This window comes from Salmo salar, chromosome ssa18, assembly GCF_905237065.1.
Source record: "Salmo salar chromosome ssa18, Ssal_v3.1, whole genome shotgun sequence".
In the NCBI taxonomy this organism is placed as follows: domain Eukaryota; kingdom Metazoa; phylum Chordata; class Actinopteri; order Salmoniformes; family Salmonidae; genus Salmo; species Salmo salar.
The window spans coordinates 62,277,825-62,292,630 of NC_059459.1; the positions used below are offsets into that span (position 1 = coordinate 62,277,825).

At 43.4% G+C, this 14,806-nt stretch overlaps 1 protein-coding gene across 30 annotated transcripts in view; it reads right to left on the minus strand.

Annotated features, from left to right (window-relative positions):
- LOC106577623 (receptor-type tyrosine-protein phosphatase delta) overlaps nt 1-14,806 on the minus strand; it is a 645,315-nt gene that overhangs the window by 453,590 nt on the left and 176,919 nt on the right. For all 30 annotated transcript variants that reach the window (XM_014155859.2, XM_014155852.2, XM_045701361.1 and 27 more), the window contains exon 4: nt 7,788-7,811. The gene's annotated coding sequence lies outside the window, so the exon portion shown is untranslated. The remainder of the gene's footprint in view (nt 1-7,787; nt 7,812-14,806) is intronic.

A 14,806-nucleotide genomic window follows, 5' to 3' on the forward strand; every position in this document is an offset into this window, starting at 1 on the left:
GAGAGTGTGCGTGGAGAGAGCCACTCTTCCATAGAGACTTTCTGTGTACAGATAGCTCTGTAGAGTAAATACATAGCTCTTTTAAAATCCATACCAGAACCCATGGGGCTAGAGTATGGCTGTGGATGTAGCAAATATAAATGCCTCATTCAAATAAAAAAAAAATAGGAGAGTTTGGATGCTTAGAGGTTCTTGATTAAAATAAGTATTTCACGGCTTTGAGAACGCTCCTGGTAGAGGATTTACAGTATCAGGTGCTGGATTGTTCATTTTTCACTGCACTAAAAGTGTCACTTTGAACGATGATTCAGAGATTCACATTGAAAATGTGAATAAAAACAGGCCTGGACGACATGGGAAACGTTTTCTTTGGTTTCAGATCTCAATCTGGGAGGAAGGAAGACAGTAAATAGTGTCCTTGCGGAAAAAGCAACTACCAGAGAACAACATGAGTGTAGCATTTCACAGCTGTGGAGTATGTGACTAAAGCTCTCTCCATATAAGCTTTCCCTTTGAGCAATTAAAATCCGTAAACATGTAACGTTGCTTCGAGAGGCTACTCAATATTGTCTCAATCTATGTTTCAAAAGCAATGCTAGTCAAGAACAACAAAAATCCTACACATCTGCATCCCCCCCCCCAACAAAACACAAGAAACGAAGGAACCACAGGTTTTCTAAACGAATCAAGGTTGATTAGGCCGACATCGGGCTTTGACAAAGCATCAACCAAGCCGGGAATGGAAGTTACACCTACAGGCGAAATGACTGGAGTATCATTGAAACCAGGATGTCTCTGCTTGGCCACACATGAAATATTACGCCTGGCTAAACGAACATCCAGCCTATGTGCCAGAATCAGAGCCAGAACGGCAGATGGATGGGTCACAGAATAACCTCTGACATTTGACCTTCAGGGAGCGAGGGACGGATTCCGTCCAACAGTCGTCAACCTCCAAAGTCCTGCCAGCAAAATGTTGGTTTGTATTCATGTGTCTAAAACACATGCCAAAGATGAGGCTATGCTTACATTATTAGGAGTGAATACGACTGTCTGGTATCTGTAGTCACTCAGCTATTGTACTCAGAGATGACGATTGGTCAGTAATCCAGAGATGACTATTGGTCAGTAATCATGGATGAAATGTGACTGGTGTCTCTATACCATGTCTTGTTCCTTCATGGTTCTGCATGACATATTAACAGCAAGATATCAAAAGATATGCTTAAACATGTCTGATTCTACCCTAGCACGTCAACAACACTCTTTGGCGTGGTACTCGTTATATAATGCCACAGCCCTTTGCACAACTGATTTTTGTATGTGTCAGTTCTTTGATCGTCACTGTTCAGTTGAATGGCGGAACCATATAGGCACAAAGAAATCATACTTTCAAAGAGCAGATAATTAACTGGACTAATTAAAAACTCTTGATTAACAATACAGAGAGGGCTGGGGAACTAGAGAGCTAGGGAAACCCTTGCTGTGACATATCGGAAAGGGAGCAATTTCAGAGTTAAAAGGGGCACGGTCCTTTACATGGCCTGAATAAAAGTGAAATGATTAAACACACTGTAGCATAAAAGACAAGTCAGAGGGTGGACTAGACGACATGTCGACACAAGTGGCGAGGAGTGGATGAAGGGAACATTAAACGCGACGGGGTGATTAAAATAGCTCCTTACGGGCATATTTAAAAAGAACAAGTCTAAATTGGGAGTTAATGTAGTCTATGTCAGGCAATTCAGCTACGGTGCTGAGTGGGGAGTGCCCTAGGGGTTAACACAGCACAGCCCTATATCGCAGTGTGCCTGGCCTTTGAATGCTGACGTAGGGTGAACAAGAGTGGTAGAGGTTCCCTGTTTGGGGTGGGAGCGAGTTCAATTTCATGCTTTGGGTATGAGAAGAATCAACCAGGTCGCACACTATGGAGTCAAATGCATAATGGATGATGGTAAACAACACCGGCTTACTTCCCTATCGGTGATGTCATAAAGAATGTCCTCAAGGGGGAAAGGAAGGTAGGAAGCTAAGACTCAGTTGACACACGCCAATGCATGCCAATGTGGTTTCGTAATCTGGTTGTGACATTGCAACAAACCACAAGGCCTTTGTTCTTTCTACTGTGTCCCAAATAATTACTTTTGCTCAGTTCAGTGTGTTCTGTAAAAGTTTTCCCATTGGCTAAAAATACAAATCAAACACAAATACAGTAAGGGGACCAAAGTGCCAAAACTTGGAATCCAATGCTTGGTGCTACCCCTTCTCTCTCTTGTGAAGTGTGGATCTGACGCCCGGATGCAGGACCAGATACACTCATGGAGAAAGAGAGAGATGGAGAAAGAGAGAGATGGAGAAAGAGAGAGATGGAGAAAGAGAGAGGGAGACCTTAATGTGCCTTTACCATATGCTGTTAGCTACTGATGGATGTTGCTCTCCCCAGGCACTGAGACAACTTATCGCGTTTGCCAGTGACATCGTCGTCTCCTATAAAGTTAAAGACGAGCCATCTGTTACAAACAGCAGCCCCACTTGCGGGGACACGTGTATGTGTGAGATTGTGTGTGTGTGTGTGTGTGTGTGTGTGTGTGTGTGTGTGTGTGTGTGTGTGTGTGTGTGTGTGTGTGTGTGTGTGTGTGTGTGTGTGTGTGTGTGTGTCCCACCACTCCTAATAAACTGGCAAATGTCGAGACGCTTCGTGTCATAATAATATTTAATGCCACAGCGTACCTGCTGGCTCAGTTCTGGCACTCATGAGTTGACTGTAATGACGCATGGAACAAAGACCTTTTCTGGTACCTGTGCTAAAATGTACTACTCAGCTGTAACATGATGAATGCCTATTGTCCTGAATCTTATAAAGCCTCTTTTAAAGGGATATATCGGGATTTGGGCAATTATCTACTAGTCAGATGAACTGGTGGATACCATTTTTATGTCTCTATGTCCATTGTGAAGGAAGTTAAAGGTAGGTTCGCAAGCCAATGCAAACTAGCGTTAGCACAATAACTGGAAGTCTATGGGTACCTGCTTGTACTACAAAATCCCTTAGTTATTCTTAGTGTCAATGGGAGATCATTATTCTTTCTTATCAATGATTTTTTGAGATATTACAACCGATAAGTAGTATAAAGGTAGATACCTATATGAACATGATGGGACAATTCAAGCAATACAGTTTAATGTATTAAAAGTGGATGAGATTTAGTAATCAGGTCAAATTAGATTTAGAATGATGATTTTAACAATGTATTCGTAGATACTCTAATGGCAGTTGTCTTTGTAGCACCTACAGTACTAGTATGATGTCACATCAATTTGAGCATTAAGCGGTTATCCCTTTCATGAGATAGTCGGTGTGCAAACAGCATCCCGATGCACTTTACATGGAGCCTGTCACCTATTTATATCATTTAGCAATGTAATGGTGTTTGCTTATCCAGCCGACAATCACTTCCTTTGCCACCGCTCACTGAAACACTGATCAAGCATGGCACAACTTCTACCTGAATGAAAGACATGCATGGCATAATACAATAATAACTGGCGCCCAGCTTTTCTAAAGCACTGAAGGTGTTATTTTTACTCACTGCGGAGCGAACAACGATGAACTCTGTACTCTCACTGTCGCTCAGTTGCTCTCACTCTCCGGCTGCTTGGAGCCCTTGTTCCTCGTCGAGCATAATGAACCCAATTGTCATTCCTGCCTTTAGCTTCTATTTGAAGTGCTTATGAAAAAGGAGTAGGCCTTTGAATACTGGACATTTCGATGCACATTCAAAGGATGGAGCTTCAAGAATTAGGTAAAGAAAGAAGCATGCTTTTGACTTGCTATATCGTGCTGGGAGGAAGACCCAAGATGGTGGAAATAAAAGAGGGGTCAGTGAAACGAGATGGTACGCTGCCATGAGGATGTAAATCCTGGAGAAACACCTGCTGTGTGTGATTCATTGGCAGAGATGTATCAGGAACTGTCTGCTCAAGGACATACCCAAACTCTGACATCTCGATCAAACTTCCCATATGGACAAAAACAGTAAATGTTGATGAAGAGATTTGTACTAATTTGATGACTGTCAAATGAAATGACTGGAGATAAATAATTGCAAGGCTAGCGAGATTAAACCCGGGATGTTTTTTTTTGTCAAAATGACAGACCTTCCAATGAAAAATGACTTTTTCTACATGAGCAGAAATAATATTACATTGCTCCTGAGAAGAGACTGGAAGGTACTGAAGTCAATGAATGATCAGAGTTAAGAGGTCTGTAAAGGTTAATAAGATTCAGGCACATATTTACAGGTACTCAATGTGCCCTAACAACATTACTACATCATGTTATTCAAAGTAAACATTTCATTATTCAGATGACTACATATTATCAATCAATTAGTGCATTATTTATTATTTTGACAATGTGGCAAACGTGTCCAAAACATGTATCCGTAATAATAAGCAGTACGTATTTGTGTTTCTAACCTTGAATCATAGTTATTAACAGGGCATAAATAAAGACCATTAGGCTTCAATCCTGCTCAGTCCACCAAAGAGGGCTCTCTTTCTGCCATAGTGGATGTGAACCTGGAAACGCAACCCCCACAGATGCCTGGTGGTTGATGTTTGATGTTTGACACAGATGTTTGACACATTCTAAGTCGACCAGCAAGGTTCTTGGTAAATGTCCATCTGTTGGCCTCCCGCGGGTCATTAAAATTCCTGACTAGCCAGGGGTTTTCTCCTCCAAGTAGTCAATCAGTCGTACACTGCTGTCTGCCTCTTAAAGCACGAGAGCCGGACCAGAACCTCTCCTGCAATGCTCCGACTGGTTATGAGTGGCAGGCAGAGTGGCACTGTGTTTTCAATTACACCACAAGGTGACTTCCCTCCTTCTCCCAATGCATCATTATATTAAAGCTCATTCAGAAATGCTAACTTGAAGAGAGCATTTAACATGCGCTATTGAAGGAGGCTAAGCTAACAATAGGTTAGCATGCTATGGGAGTGTAGCGACCATCCAATGTTGCTTCCCTGACCACTTCCTCCTTCCTACCTTGCGGACGAGATCATTGATTTCCCCCTCTATACATTGGCATTGAGTTGACGGCTCACGCTGCCCCTTTTTGGGGTCCTGCAATGGGGGATTCAATCATGTATCTGACCCCTTCCGGACTGATGCAGGCTCCCGTACTGTTTTAGGGCTGTATGCACCGAGGAACCAGGCTGAGTGAGTGTACCTATACTGTTCATTCAATAGGCTAATTGTATCAGCCCAGTGAGGAATAGACACGGCTGAGGAACACTGGAACAACTGGAAAAGGAACCAGATTTTTCTGTACTGTCGTGTCTCAGCTTATCTTCTTTGCTCCATAATTAAAAGGTTACACTACTGTACAAGGAAGGCAGCAACCTTCCCTCTAGCCATGATTTGCTGAGATAATGAGTGGGCTGGACATGCCGAGAGATGAGTTTGGATTGGTCTGCCATATAGCACGCTTCTGTCTACTTGAGCTGGTTAGTATGGGTAGGTAATCTTGTCTAACATTACTTTTTTTAATGTATCGCGTAGTAAAACTGCATAGGTGTTGCTCTCCACTTTCTCAAGGACCGAGTTTTGAAATCAGTGGAATTTAAGTATGATAGCTAAGGAGATGGAGAAAACACCTGCATGATCTTTTCGTATCTCAGAGCCATTTGCTTGGCTAGTTATAGCCTAATGTTAGCTAGCTAACATTGAACCTGGTTGGTTAGCTACCTGCAGATTCATGCAGGGTAGTAACGTCAGGAGTTAGAATTATGGTTTATTCTTTAGCTAGCAAGCTACATGTCTTAAAAAAAAGCCTCCACTATGCAAGTAACCATTTCGGGTGCGTTCGTAAATTCAGTCTGGGCATCTTCTCTCGTCTGAGTGTGCCAGAGGACAGAATAACTGCTGAATTTATGAACGCTCAACACCTGTTGAATATGGCCGGTGTCAGTAAACGTCGGCAAAAAAGCTAAATTAAATTGTTGCCAACAGCACAGTTACAGTTACCAACGTTCTGGATAACATAAAAACACCCTAACCAGCTCTGCTAGGGTGAGAAAAATGGTCAGAGTGGGGTGTTCTCAAAATTGTGTCTGGAAATAGCTAGCAAGCTAGCCAATGTTAGCCAGTTAGCTTGGGTGCTTTTACAACATTTTTGACATGCATTTTTCTGGATTTTTTTGTTGTTATTCTGTCTCTCACTGTTCAAATAAACCTACCATTAAAATTATAGACTGATCATTTCTTTGTAAGTGGGCAAATGTACAAAATCAGCAGGGGATCAAATACTTTTTCCCCCCACTGTATATATTTTTGTCCAATATTTCAATAGTTCCTTGTCCTCATAGAGCTGCCATCACCATGGTGATGGCGCCTTCCTGTCATGCCACGGAGGTGTGTGATAGAAATGGTGAAGGGAGCTGTGGCAGGGGAAACGTTCACCACCAGTGGCCCCTTACTATAGTTTATGTCTTTGGAAACAGATACCGGGGCTCCCTGGTTAAGTCAACACTGCCGGATCCTCTTTGAACAATCTGGCTCATTTGACTGCCATTTGAATACAATTTAAGCCGCTGAGAGCATAACCCGGTTGCCAGAAATAGCTAGCTTGTGTGTTGGCGCTCTTACATGTGGGAAAACGAAGGGGAGGATGGCGTAGCATTGCATACCTTCCTGAGTAAACAGAAGCATCTACCCCACCACCCCCCTACTCCCTCCTTTACTTAAGCCTTCAGATTGGATACACAATGAGTTGCGACTGAAAACATCTCACTGTTGAGGAGTAGTTAGACCCTTAAAGAGATGGGTGGGGCTAAAGCTTAAGAGGGTGTGAACGATGCAGAATAGGTATAGACAAAGAAGGGCTCTCCAGTAGTAGTACTAAAACATTCAAAGGCCATTTTTTAAAAGTGAGTTTAGATGTTTATCAACTTTCAAAGCAGAATTACTTTCCCATTGTTCCTCAACTGTAGTGTATGATATACCACTTTGTAGCTCTGAGTCTCTACTTTTATCCAAAGTAAAAAAAAAAATATTCACATTTTGCTACGTAAGACCGATTTGAGCCTGTCGGTCCCATTTGTCCTTGAAAGTAATTGAAATATTTGTGGTGCATCGCTCCTTATGATACGACAAGGGCATGACACGGTCTCCTTTGTTATTTGTTAATATCATTTAAAAAGGCCACTTTAAGTGTGATGCACCCACTTCCTTGAGATACGCAGTGGCCATGAACTGCATTAGAATATATATATATTTTTGTCCAATATTTCAATAGTTCCTTGTCCTCATAGAGCTGCCATCACCATGGTGATGGCGCCTTCCTGTCATGCCACGGAGGTGTGTGATAGAAATGGTGAAGGGAGCTGTGGCAGGGGAAACGTTCACCACCAGTGGCCCCTTACTATAGTTTATGTCTTTGGAAACAGATACCGGGGCTCCCTGGTTAAGTCAACACTGCCGGATCCTCTTTGAACAATCTGGCTCATTTGACTGCCATTTGAATACAATTTAAGCCGCTGAGAGCATAACCCGGTTGCCAGAAATAGCTAGCTTGTGTGTTGGCGCTCTTACACGTGGGAAAACGAAGGGGAGGATGGCGTAGCATTGCATACCTTCCTGAGTAAACAGCAGCATCTACCCCACCACCCCCCTACTCCCTCCTTTACTTAAGCATTCAGATTGGATACACAATGAGTTGCAACTGAAAACATCTCACTGTTGAGGAGCAGTTAGGTTGGGAAAATAACAAAATTAGTCTTACCTATTGTGGAACGGATGGTCACATCTGTAAGCGGTAGGCGGGGAAAGAAAGAGAGAGAAGGAGGGAGGGAGAAAAAAAAGGAAACGTCAGCAAATTACAATGTACAGCTAAAGCTGTCACCGGCTCCTGAAAAATGTCCCATATGTTGGTGCAGACTGGAGGTTAAGAATAGTCGCTGTCAAGAGGGTTCTGTAATTTATTAAACGACTGACATGAAACGTCGGACCTTTCTCCCCCGAGGATCCAAAGTTTGCACAACTGGCATTAATATTTGTCAGTGTTTCCTCCGATTCCAAGGGAAGGAGGCCAATAATAAAGACAAAAGTGGGCAGCAGTCATCCATTACGACCAAGTGTTCACCTCAACACCATTGCGCACACGCACGCGCACACGCACACACACACCACCTTCTTCCACTGGTATGCACACACACACACACACACACACACACACACACACCACCTTCTTCCACTGGTATGCACACACACACACACACACACCACCTTCTTCCACTGGTATGCACACACACACACACACGCACACACACACCACCTTCTTCCACTGGTATGCACACACACACACACACACACCACCTTCTTCCACTGGTATGCACACACACACACACACACGCACACACACACCACCTTCTTCCACTGGTATGCACACACACACACACACACCACCTTCTTCCACTGGTATGCCTTTGAAGTAATTTAGAGGGCCTCAGATATCTCTAACCCTTTGTGCTACGACCTTTCCTTATATAACCCAGCGCTTGTTATTTCGACAGCTGATGTCTGGGGCGCCGGAGTTATAATACGACGGCATCTCTGTCTCTTAGTCTGCTTTATGAAGACCTTAAGGTCTTCCCACCGCAGAAGCCCGGCAAGATAAAATAGTCGGATTTAGCCACATCTTCAGTTTCATTGCTGTTTTCCCTGACATTAATTTTGGCTAAGATTTATGAAGAGGGGAGTTACGCGAGCAGGTGCTCGCCTAGACAACCCTCCCTGACAACTCTGAGAAATATATTTCCATTACCTCACTATATTTACATCAGAAACTGTTCCCTCAACGGGTTTACTGCTCCCAAGAACAGATTTGCTTTGGTTGTAAATGTTGCAATAAAACAAAGACAGAGAGAGGGAGCTGACGACTTCTTCAGCTCACACGAAACGTTAATTCAGAAGCTGTTCCGCGGGTAAGCATTGCTTAGAGAGCTCACAGAGACATACTGTATTGCTAAGCATCATTTTCAAGTCATTTGATTTATCACAGATTATGTTTTTCTCCTCGCATCTATTTGCATTTTGGTGTATACAATCTCCTGGGATCAACCGTGCTGGGAGAACGTGACTACAATGCCAAGTTGGCCTAGTCACAGAGGAATGGCATATTTTTAGGCTAAGGAGGGAAAATAGGACTCAAACTCCTTGTGCTTAGGTATTCATTACTATACTGTTTGCTTCAAACACACATTGACACTGTCAGTTGCTGTTGTTGCTAAACAAGGGCCCGTGGCTGGAGACCTTCAGGGGCCGCGTTCGGTAAAATTGGACACGTGGGAGGATGGGAGGGCGGGGGTGATTTCAAGAGCTAAAAGAAACCCCTGAGGTTTGAATGACATGGACGTCTGCATTGGGAGAGACAGTCAGGGACAATGGGGGAAAGATAACGGGCTGTGTTGGGAGTTTGGTGCAGCACATTCTGTAACAGATCAATAGTGCCCTTTGAAATGTTGTACAACTTAACTTTGTTGCGTTCGAGAATGACAGAGAACAGGAAACGCAACTACAACCCATATTTTGGGGCAGTAATGTCACGTACAATTACTAAATTACTAAACAGACAGGACAGGCAGTTTCGCAATCATTTATTTAAAACAAATAAAAATCAACACTTTCTCTCCATCAAACACGTTTTGGGTTTTAATAGTGAGTTTTGTTCTTGCAATGAATTGAGATGCATTGATTAGAAATATATGACCTCACCAATAAACTCGAGTAAAGCTAGCACAGGCCAACTCTAAGTGGATTAGGCCAGTGGGGGATTGGTGAAAAGAAATGCATGAGGATGACAGAGACTCTTGTGAGTCTCCTTAAACCCACAATGTGAATAAGGAAAAACAAAGAGAGGATGATACTTTTCCCCCTGTTTCAAGCAGATAAGCTGCTTTCGGAGTCTTAGTTATGCTGTGTGGAACCTCTATAAGACATGGAAACTTTTGACATGGCAGGAAATCCGAGGACTACATCCCTATGTTGCCGTTTCTCTGTTGACAACAGGGGATTTAGAGATGTATGTGGTGGTCAATGCGGTGAGTATTACAAGTGGACACAGACAGCGTTTTGTAACTGAGCACATCACAGACAGCGTTTTGTAACTGAGCACATCACAGACAGCGTTTTGTAACTGAGCACATCACAGACAGCGTTTTGTAACTGAGCACATCACAGACAGCGTTTTGTAACTGAGCACATCACAGACAGCGTTTGGGCCTCAGGACTGAGATATAATGTGTTGGTGTGTTTCCACTTAAATCTGCGTTAACCTCATTGGACTTGAGTTCATTCAATAGCCACGTGAGAGTGACAATAGCCATCTCGTTTCCACCTAGCCTCTGTCAGTGTGCTCCTCTTAAACCCATTGACTGATTTCAGTTCATCAGTGGGTCAAGCTTTGGTTCAATTGTCGGGCCCATTCTCTCTCACTCAGGCTTCATCACTCCAAAAGAGGGTGGGCTGCTGTGGCATGAGTGGTTGCTATTGGAAACGAAACGCAATGAACACAACGGACAGCCTTGCCAAGCCACTACCACACCGACCGCCGGCACCTCATGTTGTTCAATTACACCATGACGAAAAGGCCGCTGTTTGCACCGTGTCACTATTTAACCTATTCAACAGAGTGGAATGGGAACAGCTGTTTTTTACAGCTCTACATAATGGCCTGAAATGGCTTGCTGGCGTAGCTCCAGCTTGCTGTTAAAATGCCTATCCGAGAGAGTAGAGAGAGGAGGAGAGCCAGAAACGGTTTACTGTACTGCTGCCTTCCTTTCGTCGCTGCCACTGCAACTATCTGGGCCCCTTTCACAGACGCCATGTAAACACTCTCTGATGAGGGACGTTAAGGAAGTGTTAGAAGCTACAGCTGGTCCGGGCTCAGACAGACTTGAGCTTTGAGAATTTACATAAACCGACGATGGAGCCAAAAGAGTTTAGCGGAAGTTATCTGGCTCTTTTGAGAACATTTTGTCAACTTTTTGACTTCAGAGTGAAGTATTTAATGCATGACGCACAAGTGCAGATAACTCAAACTCAGTCAGCTGTTGTCAGATCATCTTGGTCCAGTTTAATGGCTACTGAGGCATGACAGTATATCAGCCATGCATACTTATGGACACTGAAGCAGATGTGGAGTTCTCTCAACAGCTGACTCGGGGTTGCAGGTGCACAGGTTCAACACCGTTCTATAAAATCATTGAACAGCCTATATCTTGATACATGAGTTATAATAAACGTCAAGCTACACCCAATAAACTGAACATGATTGTCATTGATCGGATTATCACAATCCCACCCAAAACAAACGGAATAATTGTCCAAATGTATGTAATCTAATCAAATTGAGTTGAACTACTGCAAATCCCCAGAATATTAAAAGTACTGTTGATTGAGACATCTTCTGGAGCAGATGGTGCATAAACAAATACAAACATAAAAGCCGAAGTAAAAAAAAAACTTTCATGGTCTGCTTTGTCTTCCAGGGGCCATTCTGTAGGCATTCCCTTGTACAGGCCAATAAAAACTACATTGGGGTCTTTTTCAAAAAAAAATGCAGCTTTCTTTTTTCTTGCTTGATCAGGGATCAGAAGGGAGATATCAGAGGCCTCTGGCAGTGAAATATGACCCAGAGTTCGGAAGAAGGAGGACAATAAAGAGCCTCCTGCTCAAGGAAACACAGAGAAAGAGACAGGCTGGAGCCCTGACGCCTCTGGCTGCGCCGGGCAGGCCTGCCCGTTCAGATGTGTTTGAGTAGGGGGCATTCCCGCGGGCATCTGTGTGATGGGTTGGCGGTTGGCACCATCAAGGCCTTGCCCAGATGCTTAAGGACCCTAAAGTGCCTTCTTGAAGTATTGTGGAAAGGGTCAAAAAGCTTAGGCCTTACTGAACAAGATGTGGCATAAGGACCTACATTATCTATACAGAGACTATTCATAAAAGACACACACACCAAATGAGCCTAGATATTGAAATACATGACCCTGTCATTCAGTCAGACTGTCATAACACCCCTATAAACGTGTAATAAACACTATAAGCACGCCACCAAACCCTATCAACTCCAAGGGCTTTTTTCATCACAACCAATAGATAATTAGGTCAAACAAGCAAACAATGTAGCGCAGGATTCAAACAAGCATATTGCTTTTTATTTGTGTTTTCCTGTGCTGCCTGTGTGGAGGCACAGCCGAGGCCAGGTGGAGTCATTGCCATGGGGCAGATGGATGAACAGAAGCACTACACCACACCGTGCTCCCTCGTTAGCCAGTGAGGTGGCAGCCATATGCGCTCATCATTAAAAGTGGCCTTTGACCCAGAAGCGGAGCACTCATTGGCTGTCACTCTCATCCAGAGGTGGGGCCAAGTCACTATTATTCGAGTCACAAGCAAATCTCAAGTCACAAGGTCCTAGTCTCAAGTCCAGTTCCAAGTAGAACAGGTCGAGTCAAGTCCAAGTCCTGAATTCTAAGAATAAGTCAAGTCAAGTCGAGTCACATGTTTTTTCAAGTCAAGTCTCAAATAAAGTAAAAATAAATCCATACAGGCAATGACTTGTTCAACTACAAATCTTTGTCTATTTATTGAGGCTACGTGACACAGCTTTTCAATATTTTGTCTACAACACATTTTGATTATGTAATAATTCATTTTAACAACAGATTCCACTCAAGCTTAATAAGTAAATGATACATTTCAAGCAATTTTGGCATACCAAAAGACCAGTAGGCCTATGCTAGTAAGTGTTGCTTGATGCCCCAACGCTGGTGATCTTGTGAAGTAAGCTTACTGGTCACTAATGTGGATATGTACACCCGCCTTTGCGCGCCAATGCTAATGACTGGTCATTGGTCGACAGTCAAGACACCCAACTTTTTGGTTCTGAAGCAGAGATTATTTGTTTTTGAAACAAGAACTTGGTGCTGTGCCGTAGGCCTATGTTAGTGACCAGATCGAATAAACAAAGGTGTAAATATAAAATACAAATGGTACGCTAAATGTAGCCTCACACTCGCAACCCCCCTAAACCGTGTCACTGCGCTAGCTCACCAGACCTGTGTTGATTGATAGTTCGCTGATCCAATCAGAGGGCCAAGTGTGCTTTTGCAAGTGCGATACTGTGCCACAAATTGAGTGACAAAAAGTTTACAGAACCTGTAGTCATCAGTCTCAAGTCATCAGTCATCAGTCTCAATTCTCAAGTCTCAAGTCAAAGTCTCAAGTTATTTTATTTTCTATCAAGTCGAGTCTCAAGTCATGTGACTGGAGTCCACACCTCTGCTCTAACAGGGATAATTAGCACTGGGTTTTTTAGTCCACACCTCTGCTCTAACAGGGATAATTAGCACTGGGTTTTTTAGTCCACACCTCTGCTCTAACAGGGATAATTAGCACTGGGTTTTTTAGTCCACACCTCTGCTCTAACAGGGATAATTAGCACTGGGTTTTTTAGTCCACACCTCTGCTCTAACAGGGATAATTAGCACTGGGTTTTTTAGTCCACACCTCTGCTCTAACAGGGATAATTAGCACTGGGTTTTTTAGTCCACACCTCTGCTCTAACAGGGATAATTAGCACTGGGTTTTTTAGTCCACACCTCTGCTCTAACAGGGATAATTAGCACTGGGTTTTTTAGTCCACACCTCTGCTCTAACAGGGATAATTAGCACTGGGTTTTTTAGCATCGTTTTTTGTTGCCGTTGTGTTTTTCTCTGTTGTCATAGTTTTTCAGACAAAATGTGTGTGTGTGTGTCTGTTTGTCTGTTCAAGAGTCTGTCTTTCTTGGTAAGTGTGTGCGTATGTGTGTGAATGCACAAAGACGTGCCTCTGACTCCAGTGTCAGCTGAGCTGAAGGTTAGCCGCTCCTTTTAATATTGCCAATGCTGCCCCTTTGAAAATTCATTAAAGTGCTTCGACCCCTCTGCCATCTGTACGTGTGAGAGGCAGGGGAACAGCTCTTAGAACAAAAGATGGAAATTTTGACAGAGGGACAGGCAGAGCAGCCCTTAGACACACACACACACACACACACACACACACAGGGACAGGATAGTATCCCTTAGACACACACAGACACACACGATGAATGGCCACTGATGTGGTGCTCTGTGTGATATTTATTTATTTTTCAACCTTATCTAAAGGTTGGCCCAAAATGAGAGTCAGGGAGTCAGGGAAAGATCATTGGGTGCTGAGGTGTGTGCCAAATACTGATTGCAGATGGAATGTTAAGTAGCATCTTAGAGTGTAGCATTACTTTAATGCTAACTAGAAGGTCTTGTGCTTAATTAGAGCTTTGATGAGCAGATACGTCCACATTGCTGATGCAAGGAGTTTAAGTGATGATCTATGTGCAACTATATTGAACCTAGATCATGGCTGGGACAAAGGCAGTTGTCAGTTAAGCACTGTCTACTATATGTCTACTATCTTGTACATCTGTCTACTATTTCATTATTATTGACTGTAGTTTGCATTAGCGCAAAGCACAGGCATACATTTTAAGCCCCAAGCCCTACCCATGCCCACGACGTTCAGGCCCTACCCTACCCAGGCCCGATTGCTTCTGCCAAATTTAAGGCCCTACCCAAAATCAGAAATAACTTCCTCCGTTAATATTGATTAAGCAGCTCATCTGTCTGACCCACACTCCCTGTGCTGCTCGCACTGCTGCATGCGCTCTGTGCATGGCTCTGCTTGTGTGAGGATCCATAGCAACACCACTGCTTGCTGTTCTA